The 9,506-nt window shown below is 39.5% G+C and overlaps 1 pseudogene; it reads right to left on the bottom strand.

Annotated features, from left to right (window-relative positions):
• Positions 1-3,380: 3,380 nt before the first annotated feature.
• LOC109687860 (transcription factor AP-2 gamma pseudogene) lies at positions 3,381-5,756 on the bottom strand (annotated as a pseudogene).
• Between the last annotated feature and the right edge of the window lie 3,750 nt (positions 5,757-9,506).

Genomic DNA, 9,506 nt, shown 5'->3' on the forward strand with positions numbered 1-9,506 from the left:
TGTTAAAAATGAACGCCATCCTATTTCCTGTGTGGTTTTTATGTATTCTATTCATGTTATTAATTTCGCATTTCCTCTATATGGTGTGTTGCGTTCTTATCATGAGATCTTGTTAGTGTGTCTTCCCTGACAGCTCATAGACTGTGGGCTCCATGAATTCAGGGAGAGAAGTCTGATTTACTAGGACGAGGAGCATACCAGACTCATAGCGGCTTCAAGCTGATATGTATTCAGTGGAACAGTGTAATGTGGTAACTGAGAAAGTTGATTTTGGAATCCTGCTGCTTGACTCCACATTACTTGGTCATGTTCACACTTAAGTTTTCTAAATTTTATTTTTGTCATCTATAAAAGGTGTAAGAGTATGTCACTGATCATAGTATCCTGTGGATTAGCTGAGATAATGTCTAAAGTGCTCAGGGCAATGCTAGGCATTTAGTAGGTGGCTGGTGGGTGATAGCTTTTATTATTTGCTGAGTTACATGTAGTTGTTTGTAGCTTTGAAATTCAAGAGAAAAGTGGCCTGGAGAAAAACATTTGGTAGTTCTTGGCAGGTATGACAGAGAAGACTAAACGTCAAAAACAAGATAGGGCAAACAAAAAGCAGTTCAGGAAGGGAAACACAACCATAGCTTACCATATGGCTGACTTGTAAATAGTGTTTCACTCTTGTAATAATGTAAACACTGAATATAAATCCAAGCAAATTCACAACTTAGTGAAGGATGGAAGGAATGAGAAGAGAGCATGTATCTGAAGAGAGCTTGAAAAGAAAAAAAAGTTAAATTCTTTCAACAGACATTGCCTAAAACTGAAATATCAAGAAATAGCAACTTAAATATGTTAATTAGAGATGACACTGCCAAAGTGATTATCTATAAAAGCTAAAACTGTTTGGGGGAAATGCAAGGGTGTAAATGAGGCAGGCTGAGGACTGTTGCCTTAACCTGTTTGTATCTTTTGTAACTTTGATAAAAGTTCAAACACATAAATATTTTGTTTTCAATTGTTTTAAAAGAAGAGGTGAGAGATGAATAACTAGAATACTTTTGAATTTTTCTGTAATCTATAAGGTCCACATTATCTTATACTTCTCTGACCCTCTCACTAGAATGTTTGGAGGCATTAACTCATAATGCCTGATGTTACTCCTATTTTTTAAGGTTTCATGTAACAGATTTTGAGTTTTTGAAGAAAGGGAACCTGATTTATCCAGTATCATCTTTATTCCCAACCTCCCCTACTCAAAAAGTACTTTATACATAATGAATCCTCTTTAAATGTAGGTTAAAATACATATGAAATATACATGAAAAGAAAGTTCATGTGTTTTTACTTAATCTCATCAGACATAAAACAGGGACCCAGTTTTAAAGTTTCTCTGTCTCTCACAATGCTGATGACTTAGGTAAAAGCTTAATCAATGTTAGGACGATTGGCAGGCATAGTGCCAGAGCACTACACTTTGAACAAGATGACCAGTTTTATATGCCAAAGTGGATTTTCCAAAACAATCTCCATTGTTCTACTATGTGAGGGACATAAAGTAGAACATAGACACACCCTTAATATCTTTAAAATACTCTGTTTAATGATCACTTACCTAGCAAATGTTCCTGCTCTTATTTGAATATATCAGGGTCTGTTTGTGGCATTTTTCTGGCATTTCCCCAATTGTGATTTTGAGACACTGTCCCTCAGAACATTTTCCTCTGAATTTCTTCTGTCCTTCCTTCCCTCCATTCCTCTTTCCATCTTTCTAATGGCTTTATAATATAAGGCCATTTATATGAATATGAGATATAATTCATATATCATGTAATCACCCCCTTTAAAGCATACAATTCAATAGTTTTTAACATAGTCCAAAGTTGTACAATCATCACCACCATCTACTTTTACAACATTTTTGTCATCAAAAAAGCACCCAGTTGTCATTCCCCATTTCCCTCCACATACCCAACCTTCTGTCCTAGGCTTCTACTAATCTCATTTCTGTCTCTCTCATTTGTCTGCTTTGGGCATTTCACATGAAAGGAGTCATCTAATTATGGTCTTTTGTGACCGACTTGCTTTCACTTAGCATAATATTTTAAGGGCCAGTCATGTTGCACAGGTATTAGTACTTTCATTTTTATGGCCAAATACTATTTCATTATATAGATATAGTACATTTTATTTATCCAGTGATGAGTTGATAAACATTTGAATTGTTTCCATCTTTGGTATTGTGAACAATACTGTGAGCTTTCATGTGAATGTCTGTGTATAGACATATATTTTCAATATTCTCAGGATATTCCTAGATGTGAACTCATTGGGTCACATAGAAATAGTTTTAGGAACCACCAAGTGTTTTCTAAAGCATCTGTGCTACTCTGCATTCTCACCCACAATGTATGAAGCTTCCAAGCTTCTCATATCTTCTCCAACACTCATTATTATCTGTCTTTGGTAAAAATTATATTCATGCTAGTAAGTGTGACATGGTATGGTTTTAGGTTGAATACCCCTCATGGTTATTGATGTTGATCAACTTTTCATATATTTGTCATTTATATATCTTCTTTGGAGAAATATTTATCTGGATACTATATATAGTGTTATTTCCTTATTGTATTGTAAGTTTCTTACATATTCCAGTTATGAATTCCTTATGGTGGGAAAGGGAGTAGGAGGGTGACTACACTACAAAAAATGTGTACACATGTGAAAATGGAAAAAATAATACCTGTTGAAACTATTCTAGGAATTGGGGGAGTGAAGATATAGGAGAGTAGTGGAAGGGGTGAATTCAAGCATATTTGATATATTGCAAGAACCTTTGTAAATGCCACAATGTACCCCCATCCAACACAAAAATATAGTAAAAAAAATTTTAAAAATAATTTTTTGCTGTAAAGAACATTATCGCCTATTGAATTTCCTTGGCACCCTGTTGAAAATAGACTGGCCATAAACTTAAAGGTTTTATTCTAGACTATGTCTGTCACACTGATCTATATTTTTCTCTATGCCAATACTACCCTGTAGTGACTACTGTAGCTTTGCAGTAAATTTTGAAACCAGAAAGTGCAGGATCTGAAATGATTCTTCTCATTTCAAGATTGTTTTAGCTACCGTGGATCTCCTGAATTTCCTATGAATTTTCAGATTTTTTTTTTCCAATAGCTGCAAAAAAGCGTAACAGGGTTTGATCAACTTGGCAATGAACAACATTAAGTCTTTTGATCCATGAGCCTGTGATATATGATCCTTTTCCATTCATTTTCCTTTTATTTCTTTTGACAATGTTTACACTTTTAGTGTATAATTCTTGCATCTATTTTCATACATCTATTTTACTTTTTTTTTCTATTGAGAATACTTTTATTATACAGGTATCATACACATGACAATTATTCGGGGAACATTTACAGGCAACGGAGTTCAATTCCAAATCTGAATTTCACCCACGCGAACTATACAGCACACTCCTCTGAGGGCTCAGCTCCAAAGGAATGAGATGCAAAGTTATTGCTTTCTGAACAGAACTCCAATTAAATAGAACCTGACAAACCAAGAACAAAGCCAAGTGTCCTCTTAATTCTGAATACCCTGTGTACGTAGGATTAAAATTGAAAAGGTGTTATAGATTACCCCATCACCATTAAAAGTTAATTTTAAAACTGAATCCCATGTCTCCAAAAAGTCGTAAGAAGTGCATCAGTATTTACAGACCCTATTAAATTATGCGTAAATAAAATCTGTACACTCAACACAGTTTCTCAAAATACAGAGCCTCCACAGGGACTTGGGAGTGACAGGCAGCAGCAATGGCTTCCCGCCTACCCTTTTCAAGTTTAGTCAAAAAAATCAAGGTTTGAAATAAATATGCAAAGAAGGCTTCAGTACCTTAAAGGAACATGTCACTTCAGAGAGCCTCCCATTTAAAGAACTAAAACTTTCAAAATTTAAAAAAAAAAAAAGACAAGAAAAATGAAAATCAGCAGGCTTTGTTTCTACAAGTTTCCTAAAACCAGAAGGCCCCTGTTAATTGCAGGGTTCAAAGGGTGTCAATGGCACCTGTGAACTAGCTGCTAAGCCCACACAACCTTTGCCTCTCACTGGAGGATGTGATCTCTGGAGACGCTAGATAAATACTAATTTTTAAGATAAATATTTAGTGGACACAAAAACTAGCCATTATCTTAACACTGCAAAAAATAAGTTACTGTTGATCTGAGTCACATCAATTTGACAGGTCACCAGCTAAGTGTGGTTTCTTGTTAGCGCAGGGAGTTTATGCAAAAGTTCTAAATCTTGTAGCACCGCTTTTCCAAGAAAGAATGAGGTTCCCCCCCCCCAAAAAAAAACTTAATGAGTTAAAAAAACAAAAAACAAACAAACAAAAGAAAACCCTCGTACTTGTCATCCTGGAATTGTATGTCCAATGTCAGGTACTTCCAGCCCTAGAGAAACCACAAGGAATCCATGGGGGGTGTGGGCGGGTAAGGTCCCAATTGCTGGGATGGAAGTGAGGAGGCCTTTCTGACAAGGTAGGTAAAAAACTCTTCCCCAGACAGGAGGGCGTCCCGGCCTGTCCAAGTGGAGAACGATTCACAGTCCTTTCCCTTCCTGACTCTCTGGCCCTCCGTTCACCCTCGTTTCATTTCCTGTGCTTTTCCATTTTCTCTAGCGTCTTGTTGGAGTCGGCAGGACTCTAGTCTCCGGGGTTCATGTAGCATTTGTCCATGGCGATCAGGTCTTCTTTGATGTAGTTCTGTACGGCGGACACGGCGGCACAGATGGCCTGGCTGCCAAAGCCGAGTGCAATTAGGCTGAAATGAGACAAGCAGTTCTGTATGTTCGTCTCCAAGACGGGGGTGGGCCTGCTGCTCCCATTGGGTGTTGTGTCTTGGTTGAGGAGGTCTGTGAATTCTTTACACACTTGCTGTGCTGCCAGAAGCGTATTCTTCCTGGAGGCCATCTCGTTCCGTCCTCCAAGATGAGGTCTGGTTAAATATTCTGCTACTGGCTTGCTAGGAAATTCAGCTTCGCACACGTACGCAAAGTCCCGAGCCAGATGAACAGCTTCCCCTTTGCGAATGACAGTCTGATCGTGCAGAAGCAGGTGCTGCTCGTTGACATTCTGTACCTCCTCCATCTGGTGCGCCATGTCGTGCAGCCCCAGGTTCTCGGCCAGGCCCGCAGCGTCCAGGGCGTGCGCGTGGGGCAGCAGCAGATCGGAGCGGCGGTAGGCATCCCTGCGCCGGCTCACGGCACCGGCCTCCAGCCCCGAGAGGTGCGGCAGCAGGCCGGCCGGGCGCCCGTGGTGCGAGGGCAGGCCAGTCCCCTCCTGGCTCTGGCGCCGGGCCAGGCCTGCTGCTGGCTGCCAGTGGGCGCCGGCTGCTGCAGAGGCTGATGGAGGCGGCATAAGCTTCTCCCGGGTGTGAGCCTATAGGGATCTGCCGACTGCGAATAAGCCAGCTGCTGGTAGGCGGTGGAAAATAGGGTGGTGGCTGGTACTCGGCGACTCCAGTATGGGAGAGGGGCGGCGCGGGGCTGTACAGATGCTGCCCGGCTGAGGAGAGGTGCAGGATGCGCGGGTTCCCGTTGCTGCTCGCGTCCTGTGGCGAACCCTTAGAAACTGGAAATTCATGTCGCCAACTCCTCAACTCTGCGAGGTGGGGATTTAAGAGTGGAAGCAACGGCAGGAAAGAGCTCCCCGAGGGCCGAGTCGTGTGCTGGTAATTCTTGCATCTATTTTCATACATCTATTTTAAATTATTTTATTCTTTGTGATACTATTGACAGTGAAGTGGTTTCTTAATTTCATTTTCAGATAACTCATTGAAATTATATTGACATGCGCTTGATACTTTCTTTTGGCAGTATTGGGGGTTTTATTCAAGACTGCCTGCTTGTTAGACGTGCTCTACCTCTTGAGCCATGCTACTAATCATTCCTGCATTGATAATTTTTGACATAGGGCCTGGACCATGATAGCTTTATTTGTGCTTCTCAGAACAGCAGTGATGACAGGCACATGCCTCCACTCCAATCACCGGTTGAGGTGGGGTCTGGAGAATTTTTCACCTGGACTGGCCTCAAACCATGATCTGCCCAATTCCCAACTTCAGAGTAACTAGGATTACAGGCTTGAACCACCATTGCCTGGCCTCAATTGACATTTTTCTATCACTCTCAAATCCTAAAACTTTGCCAAACTTTTGTGTGATAGTTTTAGTGAATTTTGTTGTTAAAATTTGTAAATTTTTTCAAATGTTTTTTTCTTCATCTATTGAGATGATTGTTTTTCCTTTTATTTTATTGAAATTGTGTGCTATATTAATTAATTTTGGCATGCTAAACCAACTTTACATTCCTGGGATAAATGCATGTCTACCTTGTCATGGTGTTTAATTTTTTAAAATTTTTTTGATATTCTCCTGTATTTCTGGATTTGACTTATTGGGAATTTGCTTAAGATTTTTGTGTCTTTCTTCATAAATGATATTGCTCTGTGCTATCTTTGCTTTGAATATCATGGTTTTGATTGGGGCTAGACTCAGAGTGCAATCCTCCTACCTATGGTCTCCTGTGAGTCCTGTGTAGACATGTAGACATACCTCTACACCTAGGTTATTGATGAAATGGGGTCTTACTAAGTTTTTGCCTGAGCAGCTGGGATTTCAGGTGCGAGTTGTGTCTACCTGCTGTGAGTCTTTCAGAGTTCCCATGTAACAGTTGAAGTTACATCCTGGGGTAGGTAATGGAATGGGGTCATTTTTCTTTTGCTGCATTCAAGATTTCTCTTTTTTGTCTCCAGCTACAGTATTTTTACTAAGATATATCTGGGGATGCATCTCTTTATGTTGTTCTAGCTTACTGGATATATATAGATTAGCATTTTGTATCAAATTTGTGATGTAGGCATTGTTTCTGCTCCATCTTTTTATCCTGTCCTTATGCTCTCAGTACATACATTCCTGAGATTAAGGGACTCCCACATTTCTTTGAAGCACTGTCTGTATTTCTTCATTGTTTTTTCACCTTGTTTCTCAGGTTGTGTTCTCTCTATTGGTGTATGCTTACATTTACTCATTTCACTCTTCTGCCACCTCAAATCTACTGTTGAGTCCCTCTAGTAATTTTGGATTTTGGCCTTGTACTATTCAACCCTAGAATTTGCAGTTGGTTCTTTTTTTAAGCCTTCCTATTGTTGCTATTCCTTACTTTATAAAACTTTGTCATTATACCTTATTTTACTTATTTAAACATGGTTTCCATTTTGCTCTTTGGAAATATTTACAATAACTGCTTTGATGTTTTTGTGCTAAGTCCATTATGTGGGGTCTCTCAGAAGCAGTTCTATTGCCTGCTTCCCCCACATGTGTAATGGCCAAGCTCCTCACACCTGCGTTCTGCAAGTCCTGTCCCAGTTGCTCTTTAATGTTCTTAAAAATCACCACTTTTTAGGATTTAAATTGTATAAACCCTCAGATTATGTCAGAGTAGGTTTTTCTTTTATTTCCCTTCTTTTTTTGTGGTACTGGGTTTGAATTCAGTGCCTCATGCTTCCTAAGCAGGTGCTCTACCAGTGGAGCCATGCCCAGAGGCTCACATTTTTGCCTGGGACAGGCCTTGGACCGTGATCCTATTAACTATTCCCCCATTACACATGCACACCACCACACCTGGCTTATTTTTTGACATGGGGGTCTCACTAAAATTTTGCCTGGCTGCCCTCAAGCCAGGATCCTCCTGATTGCTGCCTCCCAAATAGCTGGGATTGTAGGTATGCACCAACACACCAAGCTCTATTCTTTTAAAATGGTTTTGTTTTGAGGTGTCTGTTGTGTTTATTTTTTTCTACAACTAGTGGTGAAAAAGAGGAATGGGAAGATGGAGAGTAACAGCTGCTGATAAGGGGTGAAAAGTTCAGGCCTTAGAATGGTACTTGTACTCGATGACCACAAAAAGGGAAAGACCCCAATTCATGGGAGTTCCTTTCTTTGGACTGCAGTTGGAGCGCTCATCTTTGTTACTGTCAGTTGAGGTGGGCAGAGAGGTGTGGCATGGTAGTACAACAAGGGGCTATGTGAGCCCCTTCCCTTTCTATGAGTCTGTGATCTGGTGGAAAAGCATGTCTCCATGTATTTTAAATTTCTTGTTGTAATACTTATAGGAAGTTTAGCCTCCTAGACATACACATTTAAAAAAATTAATACCAAATCTAATAAAACTTCCACAAAGACAAAAAGGTAAAATATATAAGTACTGTTTTGGCCCCCATTAGATGAAGAAATATTGTTTTATGTTTATTTTGTTTTGAGAGGCAATGTTAACTATATGTACAACAACACTGAATTAGTAGCATCTACTCAAGTAAGACAAATGCAGTGTCAATCTTATAAGATTTAAGAAAAAAGTCCACTTTCTGTTTGCTTCTTACTTATATGCATTTTGCTGAGCTCAATTTCAACCATTTTCTTTCAGCAGAAAACAGACATTACAGTAATTATTAATGTGTCTGCATTATATCTTAGGTGATAGCATCTGATGTAACAGAGAAGCTAATTTGCAATATTCTGAGATAGAAGACGTTGACTCATCAACATGAGAGAACACCCTTCTGCTTCCTCGGTTTCCCTACCAGCTGTAGAATCTCAGGATTGCTGTTAAAGGGTCAGTTTCTTTAATGATGCTTCTGTCAAAGTCAGCACAACTGCAAATAAGCCTACTTCACTGGCAGCTAATCAACTCCATCTGTACATGTCTATGTTTCGAATGACAGCCACACAAACGGGCCATGGTGTCAAACATGTCCTGTGGTTGTCTTATTGTGACTTCATTTACAAAATAAAATGTTTTTGTCTGCATTTAAGTACAAGCTTAAAGTGGCATTTACTTTCATATAGATCTTCCTGTTCTTGCATTAGGTTGCTGCAAGCTTTTTCACCAATTCCACACCAAGCATCAGCTACTTTCTTAGAGATGTTCAGTCAGCATTTTTCAAGTGAGCAAATGAGTTAAACTTACTTCTTACATTCATCAGGAAGGTTTTCCTCTGCACTGTGTGTAGCTCTAAGACATCACTGAATTGGCATTCTAGTGCAGCCACTCTTAACATGTTTCCTACACTTGGCCAAATGGATGGTAAACTGTGTGTCAGTCCATTCGCAATCTAGAGCCTGCTCTGCTGAAGGAGTTCTTCTTCAATACATTTATGCTACCCCACTTCTCTCTACCTTCAAAAACTTTCTAGATACAGATAAACACATTTTCCTTTGAAAAACACCATAGCTTTAATAAGTTCATGTGTTAATTTATGTAATCATTTATTCAGAAAATAAGTAGACATGGGTGCTTTTTCAAATCTGAAGAAGTTGGTCACATCAGAAAAACAACTCAAGAGCACTTCCTGAGCAGCCTTGACTCATAAAATTAAAAGTCAGGTTAACCCATAATGAAATGAGTCTCTTTGGCCATTGTGAGGACTTCTGTTTGAAAAAGGACAGTTG

The sequence above is a fragment of the Castor canadensis genome, chromosome 12, assembly GCF_047511655.1.
Source record: "Castor canadensis chromosome 12, mCasCan1.hap1v2, whole genome shotgun sequence".
Classification (NCBI taxonomy): domain Eukaryota; kingdom Metazoa; phylum Chordata; class Mammalia; order Rodentia; family Castoridae; genus Castor; species Castor canadensis.